This window comes from Mustela erminea, chromosome 14 (assembly GCF_009829155.1).
Source record: "Mustela erminea isolate mMusErm1 chromosome 14, mMusErm1.Pri, whole genome shotgun sequence".
NCBI lineage: Eukaryota > Metazoa > Chordata > Mammalia > Carnivora > Mustelidae > Mustela > Mustela erminea.
In genome coordinates, this window is record NC_045627.1 from 27,961,476 (window position 1) to 27,981,780 (window position 20,305).

General features: G+C 39.7%; 1 protein-coding gene and 1 long non-coding RNA gene across 3 annotated transcripts in view; one reads left to right on the forward strand and one right to left on the reverse strand.

The window, feature by feature from the left end:
- ANK3 (ankyrin 3) overlaps positions 1-20,305 on the reverse strand; it is a 667,426-nt gene that overhangs the window by 583,993 nt on the left and 63,128 nt on the right. The window lies entirely within an intron of this gene.
- Positions 6,360-20,282, forward strand: LOC116572749. The gene is made up of 3 exons (XR_004278503.1): positions 6,360-6,664; positions 10,973-11,035; positions 20,037-20,282. It is a non-coding gene; the product is annotated as an uncharacterized LOC116572749 (long non-coding RNA).

Below are 20,305 nucleotides of genomic sequence, written 5' to 3' on the forward strand. Positions count from 1 at the left end.
ACTGCCTTCGGTTCAGGTCACGATCTCAGGGGCCTGGGATCGAGCCCTGCATCGGGCTCTCTGCTCAGCAGGGAGCCTGCTTCCCCTCTCTCTCTGCCTGCTTCTCTGCCTACTTGTGATCTCTCTCTCTGTCAAATAAAAAAATAAAATCTTTTTAAATAAATAAATAAAATAAAAAATAAAACTTTAAAAATAAATAAATAAAAGTGGCCATTTAACAACAACAAAAAAAAAAGAATAATAGACTGTGGAGTTTTTAACATATGCAGAACTTAAATGTATGATAACAGCACCAAAAACTGGAAGAAATACATGGAAGTACATGGTTGCTAAGTTTTTTATACTGGTAATATATTATTATTTGAAGATTTACTATGATATAGTAAATGTACACATTATAATCCTCAGATTATAATTACTAAAATGAAATCAATAAAATAAGGTAAAACAAAATAAAGAGGTATTTCTAACAAGCTAATAAATGAGATAAAAATCGATTTTAAAAAATACTCAATTATTCTTCTAAAAAAAGGAAAAGAAAAAAATTACAAGAATATATGGGTCTGGGGCGCCTGGGTGGCTCAGTGGGTTAAGCCACTGCCTTTGGCTCAGGTCATGATCTCAGGGTCCTGGGATCGAGCCCCGCATCGGGTTCTCTGCTCAGCAGGGAGCCTGCTTTCCTCTCTCTCTCTCTCTCTCTGCCTGCCTCTCCATCTACTTGTGATTTCTCTCTGTAAAATAAATAAATAAAATCTTTAAAAAAAAAAAAAAAAGAATATATGGGTCAAAAATTAACAAGACAAGAAACAACAAATGTTGGAGAGGTTGTGGAGAAAGAGCAACCCTATGGAGGTTCCTCAAGATATTAAAAATAGAGCCATCCTATGACCCAGTAATTGCACTACTGGGTATTTACCCCAAAGATACAAATGTAGTGAAAAGAAGGGCCATATGCACCCCAATGTTCATAGCAGAAATGGCCACAACAGCCAAACTGTGGTAAGAGCCAAGATGCCCTTCAACAGACGAATGGATAAAGAAGGTGTGGTCTACATATATAATGGAGTATTACTCAGCCATCAGAAGGGATGAATACCCAACTTCTGTATCAACATGGATGGGACTGGAGGAGATTATGCTAAGTGAAATAAGTCAAACAGAGAAAGACAATGATACGGTTTCATTTCTTTGTGGAACAGAAGGCATTGCACGGAGGACATTAAGAGAAGGAAGGAAAAAATGAAATGAGGAAATCAGAGGGGAGATGAACCATGAGAGACTATGCCCTCCAGGAAACAAACTGAAGGCTTTTAAGAGGGGACCAGGATGGGGGGGATGGGTGAGCCGGTGATGGGTATTAAGGAGGGCATGGATTGCATGGGGGCACTGGGTGTTATACACAAACAATGAATCATGGAATGCTACATCAAAAACTAATGATACACTATATGGTGACTAACAATAAAAAAATTATTTAAAAAAAATATATGTGTCAAATAGTACACAGCAAAATAATAGATGTAAACCAAATCATATCCATATATTTAAAATAAATCATTTAACATTCCAGTTATAAAGTGGGGATTGTCAAGTTGGATAAAAATAGAAGATTCAAGTATATGTCATCTGTGAGAGATCCACTTGAAATTAATGGGCACAGGTTAAAAGTAAAACAATGAAGAAAGATCACAGAAACACTAACCAAGAAAGGGAAAAAAAGCTAGAGGCACTGTATTTGTAACTGTAAGTAGACTTCAGAACAAGGAATATTACCATGCATAAAGACAGTCACTTTATAATAAGGAGGCAGTGCATCAAGGAGATATAGTGGTCCACAATGAGTATGCATCCAATAACAAAGGTTCAAAACACACGATGGCAAAACCTGGCAGAACTGGACAGAAACACAGGAAATCCAACTACATAATTAATACACACTCAAAATATTTTTCTTCAGATGGTGAGATTAGAGGTCAGGTGTTTTCCTTCTTCTTTATACTTTTCTGTATTTCCAGAATCTTCTTCAACAAGCACATATGACATTTTAACAAAAATGGTGTCCTGGCTCCGTCCTGCTTTTGTCTCTCAATTCTTCCTTGATCTGGTTTCCTTCTAGGATCCAACCCTTCTTACACAGTAGAGCTCTTCAGTGTGAAGACCCAGACCTCTGCCAGATAAACAGTGTGACCCCATACCCCTAGACCAGGTAATGAATCCACAAATGGAAAATGAGCCAACAGAGTTCATCAGCCTCCTTATTCAGGAATGTGTTGGCTGGAAGATCTTCCTCCCTGTCTGAGGGCCTGGTAAACCTGGACCAACAAAAGCATCTTTGCCTTTCATGGAGAATGCCTTCCCAGGACAAAGGCCGATCAAGAAGAAAGTTGTGCTGAGTATCAGAGAGATAGAAGCAGCTGTGATGATACAATTTGTGCCCCTGTCTGCAGCTGTACCTAAACACATGCCCGCCTGGACTTTCAGTTATAGAGCCAAGTCTTTTCCATTTTCTCCTTAAGCTAATTTGAGTGTGGTTTCTAACAGAGGAAACCAAAGGAACCCTAATACAAAATAATGCAAAGAGTTACTTCAACTCTTTTGAAAAGAGTAATGAATTATAAGATGACCTTTCTTTTCTTGGTTTTGTTCATGCCCATTATGCGGGCACTGGATTATCAGGCATGGCCGGTCTCTTAAAAGAAGCTCCCAGGGAGGATGTGGGGCGTTCAATAAAGGTAGCAAACCAAAAAAAAAAAAAAAAAAAAAAAAAAAACCTCCCAGAGAAAATAAACTACCTCTAGGATGTACATTATATCACTGAACATGAGAACATGGCATCTACCAAAACCAATAAACACACAAGGTAGATTCTTCTAAATGTTATTTCAGCCTATGGGGCACCTGGGTGGCTCAAATGGTTAAATGTGCAACTCTTGATTTTGACTCAGATCACGTCTCAGGGTCGTGAGATTGAGCCCCACATCAACTCTGCACTCAGGGGAGCGTACTTGAGATTTTCCCTCTCCCCTGAGATTTACCTGCTCTCTAAAATAAAAATCTTTAAATAAATAAATAATTCATTTGTTAATTACATATAGCATGAAACTTTTTTTTTTAATTTCCACGATGGAGCCATAAATATTTTTCCCCCATGTTATACAGATTTCTAAGTAAATAAACATGCTACTAAATAAAAATCAGGTTTGAAATTACTCTGAACCAAATGAAGGAATAATTATCTTTAGATGTACCACATTTCTCTCCCGGAAAAAACAATGTAGCAACTTGATTTAGGAGTCAAATCATCAGAACAGGGCTCCGAAGCATTTGCCGCTTGGTTTATAAAATTGGCTTACATACTTCTTGGTAAGTAATTCTCCTCCAGCCACACAGTGATCCTCTTTCCCCATCCCCTCCCTCTTCTCCTAGATTAGATCAAGGAATAGATTATGCATCTTACAAAAATGTGTAATTGTGAGTTGTGTAGTAGGAAAATATTCAATACCTATTATTCCGACAATTTTAGAATCAATAAGAAAAGCTATCTAAGGAACTTAATTTAGACAAAAAAAAAAAAAGTGCTCTCAGATTGAGACCTGAATTATTGCTGGTTTTAGTTTAAAAAAAATAATAATGATGAGTCATTGCTGCTCTTCCTTGGTGTTCAAATTTAGACAAAAACCCAGGTATATTTTTAGAAGTAATTCTGGTCTACAAGGTTGATTAGGACTAAAATTTTATTTACTTTAAAAATGATGGGGTTTTTATACAAGTAAATGCCTTTTTCATTTAATTTTAGAATACATCTGGAAGTGAGTGTTAGGTTATATATAATTCTTATATATCTCAAATAAAACAAAAAAAATACATTTTTCCTAATAAGAGGCTTTTTATTTGGATACCCAGAATTTGACATCCTCTTTTATCATCTAATTTATATGATCCACATTTACAATTACCACATACATACACAAAAGAAAAACCTGTGGTGTATATTCTGTAAAAAGAGAGAGATTTAATCCAAAAAAAGAGGGGGGGACTACTAAAGCCACTTCGTAAAAATGCACAGATATTCTAAAAAGTTCAGTTTGACATGAATAATTTTCAACAAATTTCTAGTGACAATTTTCTTACCAAAGTTACTGGTCTCATAAACTGATACACAATCTATGACTTTAGAAATCTGAGCTTTAGAAATTAAGGGTGGAATGTTTGATTCTGAGGTTCCTGAGGCATTTATTAAATGCTGTTTATTGTGTTTGTATGAGCCCGACCTGTTCCGGGAATTTTGTTACAAATCAGAATACAACAGAGTACAAGGTAGTAACAGCTTACAGTCAAGACAGGAACACATTATTACATAAAATTTCATTTACAGAGCTGTAATAAAGGATCTGAAATAAATGCAACATGAAATGAGAACCTGTCGCAGAAAGAAGACCTAATATAGTCTCTCCAGAGACAGGGAAGAAGTTCTTGAAGGAGAAGCATTTAAAGGACGCTGGGCTGGGGGCCCAGCATGCGTGCTGCTGCACAGATGTCTGCAGGCAGGTAGACATGGGGAATTCCTACTGTGGCTGGAATGCATGGAGTGAAGGAGAACGGCTCAAGATCATCCTGAAAATGAAGGTAGAACTGGCTTGTAGGTAGGCCTAGCTGGAGCATACAGGGCAGTGATAAGAATTTGAGACTTAGGGTGCCTGGGTGGCTCAGTGGGTTAAGCCGTTGCCTTCGGCTCAAGTCATGATCCCAGGGTCCTGGCATCGAGTCCCGCATCAGGCTCTCTGCTCAGCAGGGAACCTGAATCCCTTCCTCTCTCTCCGCCTGCCTCTCTGCCTACTTGTGATCACTGTCTGTCAAATAAATAAATAAAATCTTTAAAAAAAAAAAAAAAAAAGAATTTGAGACTTTACCCTGAGGAATAACGAAGAGCTTTGGGAGGGTTCTCACTGTGAGAAGTGAGATCGCTTTTGGAAAGCTCTTTCTGGAGAAATATGGAGAAGGGATTGGTGGTAGTGAGTCTGGACAAAAGAAAATCAGTTAGGAGCTGCCTAGGTGATGCAGGTGCAAAGGCCCCATGGCTCGGCCTGGGGTGGGAGCCACTGAGACGGAGAGAAGTTGGGGGATTCTTTGAGGGACATGAAAGACAGATATCAGACATGACTGTGACCTGAGGAACTTCAACATTTAGCTCAGACAGAACAGGAATTTAAGGACTACTAAGCAGTTCCTGCTGGAAAGAAAGGGCAAATAGGAAAACAGAGACTGGTATCTTGCGAGCAGAGGAAGCCCAGTGCAGGAAGCTGCAGAGAGCAAGATCGTGTCCCTTGGCTTAGCAACATGGGTAATCCCTGGTAACCTGAGCAGAAGCAGTGTTGGTGATGGGACCAGGACAAAAGCCAAACTGAAGAGAACAGCAGAGCCAGTGGTGAGAAGTGTGGACAAAGGTAAGCAAATAGCACTTTCATTAAGTTTGGCTACAAGCAGAAGAGAAATAGGGTAGAAACAGAACATGGATGACTCGCCTGTCAGACTTTCCAACACAAAATTAGATTACGCAGCCTGGTCACTGAAGTATATTTGTCTCTGTTGCTTGTATGCATGTGTCTTCACAGACTACATAGGACTTTGGGGGGGACTATAATTTGAATAGAATATATAATAACGGTGAAACATTTTAATCATTTCTGAGCTAAAACCCTCACGATCAAGAAACTGAGCAATTATACACCCAGCTCTGTGCTGAACATTGTGGAAAGGAGAGAGAAAAGTTACAGCATGTTATTCCTGACCTCAGGACGCTTGCTGTCTGGTAGGCAAAACTAACACAGAACAGCTGAGATGATATGATACCGGTTATAAGCAAGGAAGGAACTGCTTGCTTAGAAATCACTTAAGAGCTATTTTGTCCTTGATTAAAATGTAGTTTTCCAAATGAAATATGAGGTCCTTCTGCCTTAATAACACCAAAGTGCAGCTGTGATACATCGTTTGCTCAGCTTTACTTCAGGTACAATGTCATGCTGCCACCTACTGGCTATTTTTTAGATTGTCTTTGACAGTTTCAGTCCTACCACAAGACAACTCCATTCACTATTGGGGCAGTAAGACACTGACAAACGCCATATAACAAAATTTAAACATAATACAAATACATAGACGTTATTAAAGAAGCTCACTTTAAAAAAAAAAAAAGCTCAACTTCAATAAGTTTCCAAATTCACAGTATTTGAAAACAGAAACGGAAAAACAAAAAAGAAAAGAAACCCTGCCTTGTGATAAAGTTTTACAGAATGCACCCTGTAGACTTTGAAAAGGCTGGAAAAAGCAATCAGTCCCCATTCGCCAGGGACTTTCCAGGGTGTAGCAAGTCCCACATACCAGGAAACCTCTGGATCCCAGGCAAACTGGAAAGGCGGATCGCCCTATCCCAGAGTCTAAAAAGGACTTAACTCAGCTGAGAACTGAAAGTCCAGGCTTGGAAAAAATCACGAAAGAAAGAAGTCAAGAAGAGTCCGTTACAACAGCGATGTCGCTAAAAAGCACTGTCACTTAGCTATGCTTCCAACAATTAGATTATTAGGCCTCGAGTTAAGAGGGTGGCAAGGGGACGCAAAGGGTTGATAAACCACAAGCAAACTTCCGGAAGAGAAGCCGACAGAACATGGTGAGTGCAGGGCTATGAGGGAAATGCAGAGGGTCAGTGCTGATTCAGATTCACTGTCATTTCAAGACACACAGTAATGTCCTCTCTCAGCGTCAGTGCTGGATCTCTCATGATGCTTCCACCTAGGGAACACTAATTGGTCCTTTGCAAAATTATTTCATAATTTAAAAGTTTCATAGATGCTACGTACAATATTTCCCTTTTGGAAAGTATTTCACATTATTCAGTTAAAGGCAGTAAGGAAAGCTGAAGTTTAAAACAAAACTAAGTTTTTCAAAATTAAATCAAAATTTTTATCTTAAAATTTCTCAAATGCAGTTTCTTTTTTTTATTTAAAGATTTTATTTATTTATTTGACAGAGAGAGAGGGGGAAGGAGACTCCCCGCAGAGCAGAAAGTCCGACATGGGGCTCAATCCCAGGACCCTGAGATCATGACCTGAGCCGAAGGCAGAGGCTTGTTTAACCCACTGAGCCACCCAGGTGCCCCTCAAATGCAGTTTCTAATTCCCAGGTTTTATTATTCTGTTTGGATGAGAAACAGGGGCAAAGCTTACCATGGTCATAATGATTTTCCATGGAGTGAACTTAAAATACTAACAGCTCCTCCTGTCATCCAGCAATTTCACTACTGGGTATTTATCCAAAGAAAAAGGAAACACCAACTCGAAAAGATATCTGCACCCCCATTTTCACTGCAGCATTGCTTACAATAGCCATATATTTTTCTTCAGCTATTAAAAAGAATGAAATCTTGCCATTTGCAATACCATGGATCGATCTAGAGTATAGTGCTAACTGAAATACATCAGTCAGAGAAAAAACACCATATGATTTCACTCATATGTGAAATTAAGAAACAAAACAAATGAACAAAGAACGAAAAAGACAAACCAAAAAACAGACTCTTAATCGTAAAGTGCAAACTAACGGTCCAGAGGGGAGGTGGGTGGGGGATGGGTGAATAGGTGAAGGGAACTAAGAGTACATTTATCTTGATGAGCATTGAGTGATGTATGAGACGTGCTGAATCATTGTATTGTCCACCAGAAGCTAATATAACACTGTATGTGAACTATAGTGGAATAAAAAAATAAAATAAAACATAAATAAAAAACAATTCTTTTTAATGCTAAGCTCATAGAGACAAAGAACAGACTGGTGGCTGCCGGAGGTGGAGGGAGGGATGTAAAATGCATAAGGGGAGTCAAATGATACAGACTTCCAGTGATCAAGTAAGTCACGTGGAAGTAACATACAGCATGGGGACCGCAGTTAATAATATTTCCTTTTTTTTTTTTAAAGATTTTATTTATTTATTTGTCAGAGAGAGAGAGAGGGAGAGCGAGCACAGGCAGACAGAGTGGCAGGCAGAGTCAGAGGGAGAAGCAGGCTCCCTGCCGAGCAAGGAGCCCGATGCGGGACTCGATCCCAGGACGCTGGGATCATGACCTGAGCCGAAGGCAGCCGCTTAACCAACTGAGCCACCCAGGCGTCCCAGTTAATAATATTTCACTGCCTATTTAAGAGTTGTTGAGAGAAGAGGGCACCTGGGTGGCTCAGTGGGTTAAGCCGCTGCCTTCGGCTCAGGTCATGATCTCAGGGTCCTGGGACTGAGTTCTGCATCGGGCACTCTGCTCAGCAGGGAGCCTGCTTCCTCCTCTCTCTCTCTCTGTCTGCCTCTCTGCCTACTTGTGATCTCTCTCTGTGTCAAATAAATAAATAAATAAATAAAAGAGTTGTTGAGAGAAGAGATCTGAAAAGATCTCATGAGAAGGAAAAAATTCCGTAACTATATATGGGGACAGATGCTGGCTGGACTTACTGTAGTGATCATTTTGTTATAGGTAATACAGATGTTCAATCATCTTGTTGTACACCTGAAACCAATATAACATATGTCATTTATATCTCAATAAAAAATTAAATACTAATGGTTCTTTAAAAAAAGGAAGAAAAATGATATCTTTACTAGTCCTAATAATGATAAGTTGCACAAAGAAACAAATGATGTGATAAAACTGTCAAGCTCACTATATATCAGAGAATAAAGGAAAACCTTTCCTGTTTCAACTGAAAACTGGTTTTAGAAATTTTAAAGAAAGAAAAAAATACGTTGCCTTTGGGGAAAAGTTTCTCAAAAATTGCCCAGGTGGCTCAGTTGGTTAGGCATCTGCCTTCGGCTCAAGTTGTGATCTTGGGGTCCTGGGATCGAGCCCCGTGTCGGGCTTCGTGCTCAGTGGGGAGTCTGTCTCTCACTATTCCTCTCTCCGCCCCCTCCCCCTGTTCATCTTCCCTCTCTCTGTATCAAATAAATAAATCTAAAAAATAAAAAATATTAAGTTTTTGAAAGGGGGAGGCAGTGGAGGTACTCCTGCCCCTTTCCCCAGTCCAAATATACCCAAGCATTGCCTGCTCCTGCTTTCCCCAACCCTGGAGAATTTGCTAATCTCATTGGCCAGAGCCCCAAGCAATTATAACCAGGAGGGTCAGTGTACCTTAAGAAGGTAAAAAGCCACGTTCCCATGTCTCTTTCCCTTGTTCTATACATCAGGAAATGTAATGGGACTCAATGTTCTTCTTAAGAACTGGACATTCCTGGCTAACTTTCTGTGCAGAACCACCTAACTCTGTCAGTCCCAAGACACAGATTCAAGCTACTCGGACACAGTCTCCTAGCTATTAAAGATGACACTTTGCTTCTCAGATTGCCATTTTTCTGGCCTATGCTGTCGAAGAAACTCCACCGGAAGGGGGAGCATAGAGCAAGTCATTGGTGAGCCCCACCATCAAAATACCACCCATATTACCATCAACACCTAATACCTAAATTAAAAAGTACAAAGTTGGGGCGCCTGGGTGGCTCAGTGGGTTAAGCCACTGCCTTCGGCTCGGGTCATGATCTCGAGTCCTGGGATCGGGTCCCGCGTCGGGCTCTCTGCTCGGCAGGGAGCCTGCTTCCCTCTCTCTCTGCCTGCCTCTCCATCTACTTGTGATTTCTCTCTGTCAAATAAATAAATAAAATCTTTAAAAAAAATAATAAAAATAAAAAGTACAAAGTTATACGAGTGGGAAGTTATACTTCCAGAAACCTGCTGAACAGTATACTGCTTACAGTTAACAATAAGGTCTTATGCACTTCAAAATTTATTAATAGGCTAGATTCATGTTCAAACAAAGAAAAAGAAAAACAACCAAGCATTCAGGGAAACCTTTGCAGGTGATGGATATGTTTATTACACGGATTATGGTGAGTATAACATGAGTGTATACATGTACCCAAATTCACCAAATTGTATAAATTAATTATGTGCACTTTATAAACCTATTATACCTCAATAAAGCTGGGGAAAGATTAAAGAAAAACTTAAAAATCTTAAAAATAATTTAAAAAGTACACTGTCTCTACAGTTCTTTTAACAATGTAATTGGTTTATCATAGTGATCATTTAACCTATTAAAGCATAGATAATATCAATATTTTTATACTAATAGTGTTTCGCATAACAACCTCACTAAGTCTCTTAAGACGAAGAACCAAGGTTAAGAATTAATATAAAACTTCAACAAACTGAGGCACTTTGGGTGGCTCAGTCGGTTAAGCATCCAACTCTTGGTTTCAGCTCAGGCTATGATCTCAGGGTCATGAGATCAAGCCCTTTGTTGGGCTCTGTGCTCAGTGGGGATTCTGCTAGAGATTCTTTCTCTCTTTCTCCCACCACCCATCCCCCTGCTCATGTGTGTTCGCTCTTTAAAAGAAATAAATCTTAAAAATTCAACAAATTTAACTGCTCCAAAAATGACAATATCTACTGTGAAATCAGTTCAGCTCAATGTATTTTTGGTGTACAACCTCTGAAACCTAGAACTTGTTCTCCCAGTATTTAGGCTGATAATCTTCTTTATTTTTTTTTTTTAAGATTTTTTATTTATTTGCCAGAGAGAGAGAGATTAAGCGAGTACACACAAGCAGGCAGAGAGGCAGCAGAGGCAGAGAGAGAAGCAGGCTCCTCGCTGAGCAGAGAGCCCGATGCGGGACTCGATCCCAGGACTCTTGGATCAAGACCTGAGCCGAAGGCAGTGGTTTAGCCCACTGAGCCACCCAGGCATCCCTGATAATCTTCTTTAAAACAAAGACTTTCCAACTGTAATCTGTGGAGCTCTAGGACACACCCCCCTCCCCAAGTGCCTCAGGGCTCTAGGTACCCATCCCAGCTCTCTCATTTTTATGTTTCACCCTGTTTTATTGGTCATCTTCCATGAAAGATTTCTTGGGCTGTTCAAAAATATTCTATTTTCTTCCTTCTAGGTTCATAGCAGCATCGCATCTTCTTTTCGTTTGAAGTGGGCCATAGGACGTGTTTCCGCTAAGGTGAAAGCTTTAAGGAAGTTTATGACCTGACACCTTCCCCTTCCTTTGCTGCATGGGAGCCCAGGTTTAGATGAAGCCCCCCAGTAGCCTGGGGACTGAGTATCTAGAACAGGCAGGAACATCCTGCCAATTCCCACTGGACAGAAAGTATGAGCAGAAAACTAACTTTGGTGGATAAAGCCACAGAGGTATCGGGGTTCTCTGTTACCACAGTGCAGCTTATCCTTCTGACTGGCACAACTGCTCAATGCTCCAAGGCAGGGACCGGCAAACCATGGCACAGGAGCCAAATCCCGCCAGTTCCCTGTTTTTGTAAGCAAAATTCTGTTGAAATATAGCCGCACCTGCTCATTCACTTGCCGCTGATAGCTACTTTCCAAGACCGACGCAGAGCTGGGTGGCTATAACAGTAATATGGCCCACAAAGCCTTAATAAATACTTACTACCTGGCCCTTGACAGGAAACGTTTGCCAACCACTGCTGTAAAGCCCCATGCTGGCCAGCACAGCGAGGAAAAGATGAGTCAGATCTATCTGTTCTCTGAGAGCAGGTGCTACGTCTGCGAAAATCAACAACGTGTTCACAGGAGACCAAAGGCATCTGGAGTCTTAATATTCACAGATATGACTATTGTCTGGCATCTACTGGGGCACTGGAAAGAAACGGAATTTTGTCGAGGCAGAACCTTGGGTCAGAGTGTGGAGAAGGTGCTGTGGGGAGAGAAACGAAGCTATGAAGGGACCTTCCTCAGTAGAGTACTCATCAATCCTACCTCAACACCACTTTGTTCTCCTCCTCTCAGCTTCAGTTGTCTCTCCTTCTTTCTTTCTTTTTAAGATTTCATTTATTTATTTAGTCATTTAGTCATAGAGAGAGTAAGCAAGAAAGAGAGAGAGAGAGAGAGCACAAGCAGGGGGAGCAGCAGGCAGAGGCAGAGGGAAGCAGGCTCCCCACTGAGCAGAGAGCCCAACACGGGGCTCGATCCCAAGACCCCGAGATCATGAGCTGAGCCCAAGGCAGATGCTTAACAGATGAGTCACCCAGGCGCCCCTCAGCTTTGGAGTTTTTAAAGTCACTCTCATGCCAGGTCAAAAACACAAAAATCTATCTGTATAAAACTAGCTTTGAATAAAATTATCTATTACTGTTGATGGCAAAAGCAACAAAGTCTTAGAAAATGTTCTCAACCTGAAAGCAGATGCTCTCTATATGTGGAAGCGAGCAACCCCAGCTCCGCGGCAGCTCTGCCTGGGAGGCACAGGGGCCCGCCTCACTCTAGGGAAAGAAATGGGCGAACCACCTCAGCAAGGACCTCGGTAGTACTAAAGTTGCTTATCCTAGAAGGGCTGAAACTTTACGGAGAGTCACAAACACACTGAATTTGACAGATCAAGGACATACACAAGAAATACATTTACTTTTTGAGTAAAACGCAGTTCTTCTCCTAAGGCATTCTGGCGCTAACATTGTGAATGAATATGGCTATACTGCTATATAATACAACTTAGGGAGAACTTGGAGCCAGACTCTGGCTCCAAAGGCCGGCTCTGCTATTTGTTAGCTATCTGGCCTTGGCACCTTTCCTCACTGCTCTCTGCCTGTTTTCTCACTGGTAAAATGGGGATCTGATAGTGTACCTATGTCGTGGGGTTTTTGTGAAGGTTATATTAGTTCTATTTTTAGTAATACCAAGTTGGTGCCTGGCAAAGGGTAGGCACCATGTTAAGTGTTTGCTAATTAAATGCCCCAACAGTCCCTTCTGATATAAGCATTCTGGCCTCTCACATACGAGAAAACAAATACTCAAAATATACTTAATTAAAAGCCCGCTAGCCTAAAAACTAGATGATGTAATCTTATAAAATATAATACTCATGAAGGGGCACCTGGGTGGCTCAGGGGGTTAAGTCATGATCTCGGGGTCCTGGGATTGAGCCCCACATCGGGCTCTCTGCTAGGTGGGGAGCCTGCTTCTCCCTCTATCTCTGCCTGTTTCTCTGCCTACTTGTAATCTCTCTCTGTCAAATAAATAAAATCTTTTTAAAAATAAAATAAAATAAAATACTCATTAAGAAAAAAATGACTAAATTTACTGAAAGCTGTTTCATTCCTATTTTTAAAAAATGGAAAATTTTCTAGAAGAACTGGCATTGAGGGAATTTGCAGACTAGCACACAAACAGAATGAAAAGAGAGATATGATTAAATAACTTCAGGAAAGGAAAAGAAAACAGGCAGAGGCACTAAGTGAAAGCATGACGGTATAAAGCATAACAATTAGGAAGTACTAGACTAGCCCTGGAATTCTTTATGAAAAGCCAAGGCACCAGTTCGATTCCATGTTTTTGCCTGAGGGGTTATTCTCTTCCAGTAAAAATGTTCAACAAACTACACTGTTGGTCCCAACAGGCCCCGGTGTCAGGGCTTTGAGCCAGGAATTATCAAGAAGTCAAAGCAAGGGCGGGATCAAAAATCCAAGATCTCAAAAACTATAGTACAGGAAGGTTGGGTGGGGCTCTAGAGAACACAGAGGAGGCTGAGCCTGGATAAGTTCCCCAGATGAAGATCTCTACAGGCTTCCATTGCCCCAGATCGCTCGTGTTCAGTATCTTTCCATATCCTATTGCCCACTCATATATTTTTACTTGTGAAGCACATACTTCAGGGTTTTTTTCCACTTTTATTAGATTATTTGGATTGTTATTTTTGACTTCCAGGAATTCTTTATATATTCCAGACACAAGTCCTTAGTCAAACATATATATTATCTCTCCTTTTCTATAAATTATCTTTTTAATATCTTTCAAAGAGCAAAATTTTTTATTTTGATAATAGTCTCTTTCTGAATTATATTCTCTTACGATCATGATTTTTTGTGTCCTAAGAAATCTTTGCCTTTCCCAGGGTCATAAAGAATTTTCCATTCTTCTTCTAAAAAATCTTATAGCTTTAGCTTTGATATTTAGGGTCACAACTCATTTTAAGTTAATGTTTTAGTATAGTATAAGGTTACAGCAAATATAACTTTTTTCCATGTAGATTTGCACTTGTTCCAGCAGTATTTCTTGAAAAGACCTGTCTTTCCCCCTTATATTACCTTAACCATTCTTGTTGAAAATTGATATTATGTATATTGATAATTATATATACAATAAACATTTTTTCTGGATTGTATTACTAGTCCACTGATCCATATGACATCCTCTCTCCAGTACCACCATGCCTTGATTAATAGTTTTATAGTAATTGGGTAATATAACTCCTGCAATATTTCTCTTCTATTTCAAACTGCTTTGGCTTTCATAGGTTGGAATTTTGCAGCACTATGCCAAAACTACAGACCAATTTAAGGATAAAACTTGGTCTTCTGGGACGCCTGGGTGGCTGAGTGGGTTAAGCCTCTGCCTTTGGCTCAAGTCATGATCTCAGGGTCCTGGGATTGAGCCCCACATCAGGCTCTCTGCTCAGCAGGGAGCCTGTTTCCCCCCTCTCTGCCTACTTGTGATCTCTCTCTCTCTCTGTGTGTCAAATAAATAAATAAAATCTTTAAAAAAAAAAAAAAAACCTCAGTCTTCCAATTCACGGACACGATATACCTCTACAGTCATTTAAGTGTTCTTCTACTTCTCTCAGCAATGTTTTTGTACTTTGCATTTATAGGTCTTGTGCACAGTTTAGTGTTTCATGGTTTTGGAAACTGATATAAACAGAATTATAGTTTTACTTCATTTTCCAATAGTTAATTGTTTATATATGGAAATATTCTTAATTTTGTACATTGTTCTTGTATCCTGCAACTTTGATAAACTTGTTTCTTAGTTCTAGTAGCTTTTTTATAGACTCTGTCTTTTTTTATTCAGTCTGAGTAGAAGTTTATCAACATGACTCGTGTTTTGCCTTTGGTTTCACTGATTTTCCTTTGTCTTTTTTTCTTAACTTATTTATTTGGGTTTAATTTTTTTACTTCCTTTTATAGTTTACTAAAGTGCAAAGGTGTGAGCTTTGATCAATTACTTTAGACTTTTTTTTGTTTTCTAATATAAACATTTAAAGCTATAAATATACCTACTATAGCTGTGCCCTACACAATTTATTTTCTTCTAATTTTGATACACTGTATCTTATCATTCAATTCAAAATTATTCTAAATTTCTTTCTGATTTCTTGACTCATGATTGTTTAGCAGCATGATATTTAACTTCTAAAGATTTAGGGCTTTCCTGGATGTTTTGTGGTTGTTGATTTTGAATTTAATTCCATTGTAGTCAGAAAACATATTCTGTAAATTTTCAATCTCTTGAAATCTATTGAAACTTGTTTGATGGCCCCGTTTACAGTCCATCTTGGAGAAGATTCTATATGCACTTGAAAATAATGAGTATGCTATAGTTGTCATATATAATGTTCTATAAATATCAATTTGATTAAGACAGCTGAGTGCTATTCTGACCCTATTCTTACTGATAGGTAATTGTCTCTCTCATCTCCCCCTGTTTCTAAGGGACCCCTTTAACCAGGCTCCCTCGAACTTCTCAGACAGGTGTGCAGTTACCTATATACACTTCCTGTGGTTTTGCTGCTGCCAGCATTTCATCTTTCAATGTCCACATGCTTTTCGAGACCTAATCTCTGATCCCTGCTACCTTTAGTCAGTAATGCTGCAGTATGCCATTGGAAGGTATATCAAGAAAAAGGCTACTGGGTCAGAAAGTTACAAATTCACAATTCCACTCAATCTTTTTAGATTAAATTTCCCTCTAGATTTTTTTTGACTGTTCTGTGATACTTTCCAGCATCTTTAAATAACTATAGTCCTAATTTTTAATTATCACTTTACTCTGTTCTTATCATTGTTATCTGCAAGAGGGTTTATGTGACCACATCACACCTATGTCTATTAGAAGTTGCTGGCAGTTGTACAAGTTTAAAACTCAAGGGACCCCTGGCTGGCCCAGTGGGTTAAGTGGCCAACTCTTGGTTTTAGCTTAGATCATGATCTCGGGGTCCTGGGGATCGAGGCCTGTGCTAAGCAGGGAGTCTGCTTCAAGAATCTCTCTCCCTCAGCACCCCCAAGATAAATAAATAAGTCTTTAAAAATAAATAAATAAACCTCAAAAGTACATAATAGCTATTTGTCCCTTACAAAATGCCTGCATATATAAAATAGTTTAAACACCTTTAACAAAAAAGAGTATGCCCTTAGTTTATCATAAATATAAAATGATATGATGACCATTTAAGTGAATGGGGACTGCTTTCAGGTACATTGGTATAAGTATAAAATTAGTGGAGGGAAATTAAGAGCAGGAAAAAATAATGGGCTGACTGGACACAAAGTCAAATTAAGAGTTATTAAAAAAAAAAAAAAAAAGCTTAGAAAGGGGTCGGGGTGGGCGGGGGGCGGGCGGACCTGGGCGGCTCAGCCAGTTAAGCGTCAGACTCTTGGCTTTGGCTTAGGTTTTGATTTCAGGGTCATGGGATCAAGCCCCATGTCAGGTTCTACGGTCAGAGCCGAGTCAGCTTACATTCTCTCTCCTTCTCTCTCTGCCCCTCCCTCTTGTGCTCTCTCTCTCTCTCTCACTCTCTCTCTCTTTCTCAAAAATAAATAAATAAATATTTAAAAGGGGGCAGGGAGTGAGGAAAAAAATGATAATGGGCACATGTCCAAGAGACTTTGCAGCAAATAAGAGATAAATATCCCCAAATCTTCTCTCTGTTAAACTATTAGGATTTGCTTCTACTTTATTAACTTAATCAGTGATCTGCCTGTTCTTAAAACTTAGTCATACTGAAGATTACTTTTGTTATATGGATAGAAAAGCAGGTAGGTGGATATATACGTTGGTATATTTCTCCTTCAGGACTCCTGAACTCCTGGTATATGCCCCTCCTCTGGCATCTGTTTTTCTGATTAGATAATTAGTTATCTGCATACTTGGCTTTGAGCTGCTTTAGAACAGGGATCCTCTCCTATGCTTTCTTACATACTGAAGCTCCTATCACACACAGACACGTAAACCTTTCTTGCATACACACATCTCTGTATGAGTATATCAAATGCTCACTGCAAAACCAATCTGTATATGGCCCTGTTCTGGGATGTAAGGAGGCATCAACTAGCAGCATCTCCCCCTCAGTCTGGTGGAGATACGGCCACGCTTATAGTAAACTACCTAAAACACCTGTCTGGTGATGATTACTATCCTAACAGTAATCATGTTTGTGTTTATCTACATATTTGCCATTTCTGGCACGCTTTATTCTTTCCTATGAATTCAAACTGCCTCTCATGTCATTCTCCTTAAAACCTTCAAGAATAGGAGCAAAAACTTTAGAGTAGTGTAACATTACATACAAACACACACAAACACACACACACACAAACATACACACACACTCCACAACCAACCAACTTGGAAAGCAGACCAAGGAGTTCAGGTTTTGCTCTGTAGAAAATAGGGAACTACCAAGAAAGCCAATTGAAAAAGAAAATAAACTAATCAGATAGAGGACTGGTGGCAAGGTGAAGGATGGACTATGAAAGGAGAAGTAACAGGGGTGGGTTGGGGTGGGGAGCAGAGAAAGGGAAGTTGGTTTTTTCTGGAAGATGATTGTTGCAATGGGACTGTAACCAGTGTCAAGGTAACAGTTTTATTTTTACCTGTCAAATAACATAAATATGTAAGAAAATATTACTGAAATAGTATATCTACATTTCTTTTTTTTTTAAGATTTTATTTATTTATTTGACAGACAGAGGTCACAAGTAGGCAGAGAGGCAGGCAGAGAGAGAGATGGGGAAGCAGGCTCCCTGCTGAGCGGAGAGCCTGATGCAGGGCTCCATCCCAGGACCCTGAGATCATGACCTGAGCCGAAGGCAGAGGCTTAACCCACTGAGCCACCCAGGTGCCCTTATATCCACATTTCTAAAAATCTTAATCATAAAACTAGAGTTCCCTAGAAAGGGAAAGAACAAGGGCCAGAAATAAAACTACCATGATTTCTAGGCATTCCTGTTTCCTTCTACCAAAATAATGCTCTTAAGGGAGTCTCCCCAGTCCATAAATGGCACTGCACACAAAGATACAGTTTAGAAGGACCTAATCATTTGCTCTTCTAATTGCTTTCTTTTTCCTGGCCCTACAAGAGCTTCACTGCTTTCACCTGTCTGTCCTACACCTTGGCTTATGGATAAACAGCTGATACCAGGGAGATTCCACTAGTTTTTCTCTTATTTTATCTCTCTTTGTCTCTTAGCTTTGGATTCTGAACTCCCAGCACAGTAATGACCTGCTCACTGTATGCAACCTTGCAAATTTAAAAGAACCATGTCCCAGATGAATGGCAGTTTCCTGGTGTAGCTGAAGAAAAGACATCCCAAACAGCATCGACGGGAATGATGCCCCGCTAGCTGCAGGGAGCCCCTTGGCACCCTCACCTTCCATCTGGCTTAGCTAGGCTACAAAAGCATTATTACTTCTTCAGTTTTTTGAGCTGACTGTAACACCAGTGGGCTCTTTTATTCCCCAAACAAAGCCAGACTGGGAATTGAACCAGGTCATCTGGTCCCAGTCTCAGCTCTAAAGTGCTGTACCATAATGCTGTCGAGAGCAGGAACCAAGGCTGAACAGATTTTCCTAAATCAATCCAGTGAAATTTCTGGATGAAATCAGTTATACCATCTATATCATCTCCTAAAAGAATATGAATTATAAACAAATCAGGAAAACTTTTTACTTCCTTTTTCACTGGCCTCTTGAGTTTGAGAAAAATCAAGAAAAAAACAAAAGATTGAAAAAATTGATGACACGGTAGCCAAATTTAATTGTGGGATTGCCCTGCAAGGAGAAGGAATGCAACAATGTTTTCAACTGTCCCAGTCACACATTGAGATATAAAGTTCAATTACAGCGTGCTTCATTCGTATCTCATGAGTGTATCTGTTACGCACTAAAAGATAAATGGATAATCTGGGGAACCATAGAAGAACACGATGAATCTTTTATTAATCTTTCTGCCACAAAATTCCACAGAGAGCTGAAAATGTAAAAGCTGTATGCGCCCCAGAACCAAATCCTAACATTCAAATTTACTGGTAAATACATTTAGACACTTTCATACACATTCATTATTGTCGCCACGTCATAAAATGTACTCCAAGTCATTAAGGTAAATATATAAACTGTACTGACAATTTCCTCAAGCAAGCTGTAATTAGAATAAACACCTTTACCAATTAACTCCTTCCAAATGTTTTTATTTTTTAAACTAAAACATAAAAGCAAGCTCCTAAGAGAATAAGAATCTGTTTTGTTCACTACATAATTCTGTCTCTAAAACAGTCTAGCACACCACCAGTGCTCACCAAATATTTGTTGAATAGATGAACATATTTAGAGTACAATCCACGACTAAACTAGCCCTTAAGATAAACTATTAGACTATTCCAGGACTTTCCCCAATGTTTTATTCATTTAGTCATTCGGATATTTCCAGAACACCTGTGTAAGACCTCGTGGCTATACAAATATGCCTTACATAAGATCCTTGAAAAGTCCTTTAGAACAATCTACTTGGGGAAATAAGGCAAATCAAATAATGTAAGAGTTCACAGTAATACCAAGTCTTCCTGTCCCCTCTTCCTTCCAGTAACTCCCCTTAGCAAGTCCCCCACCCAAATAAAAGAGCAATCCAGGTAAAAATAGTATGTTTGCTATGCAAATAGCATATATCCCTTTCTCCCCCCACCCCCAATCAGACTGTTACCAATAAGCCCTTCCTATGTATATATTCTTGGCTACCAGGAAGCTTAAAATTGTGATTCAATAAGTTAATACAAGCATGATATGGGGAAAGAGCACTGGCCATGATTTTCTAGAAAGGCCAAAAGTAGAAGTTAGAGACAGATTCCACAGCAATGGCCCCGGGTTTGAAGCTATTGGTCCCTGGGCCCCTTGTATGTTGCTTCAACCCAACCAGCTCTACCTTCACCTATTCACAGGACTAGCAAAAAGGAGGTGACATGAAACCAGCAAGCCATGACTTTCTTCCACCTATATTCAGGACAATGAAGAGAGAACAGACTGGGACAGTGGTCCTGAATCGTAGAGAAGCCCTGGGATCTTAACCCTGCATCTCCTGGCCCTGGACTTCAGTCTCCTCATTACCAGAATAGAGCTGATAATACCAGCATCTCCTCCTACTTCACAATGGTATAAAATGTGCAAATGTGACCTATATGTAAAAACGCTTTGAATTTATAAAGATACT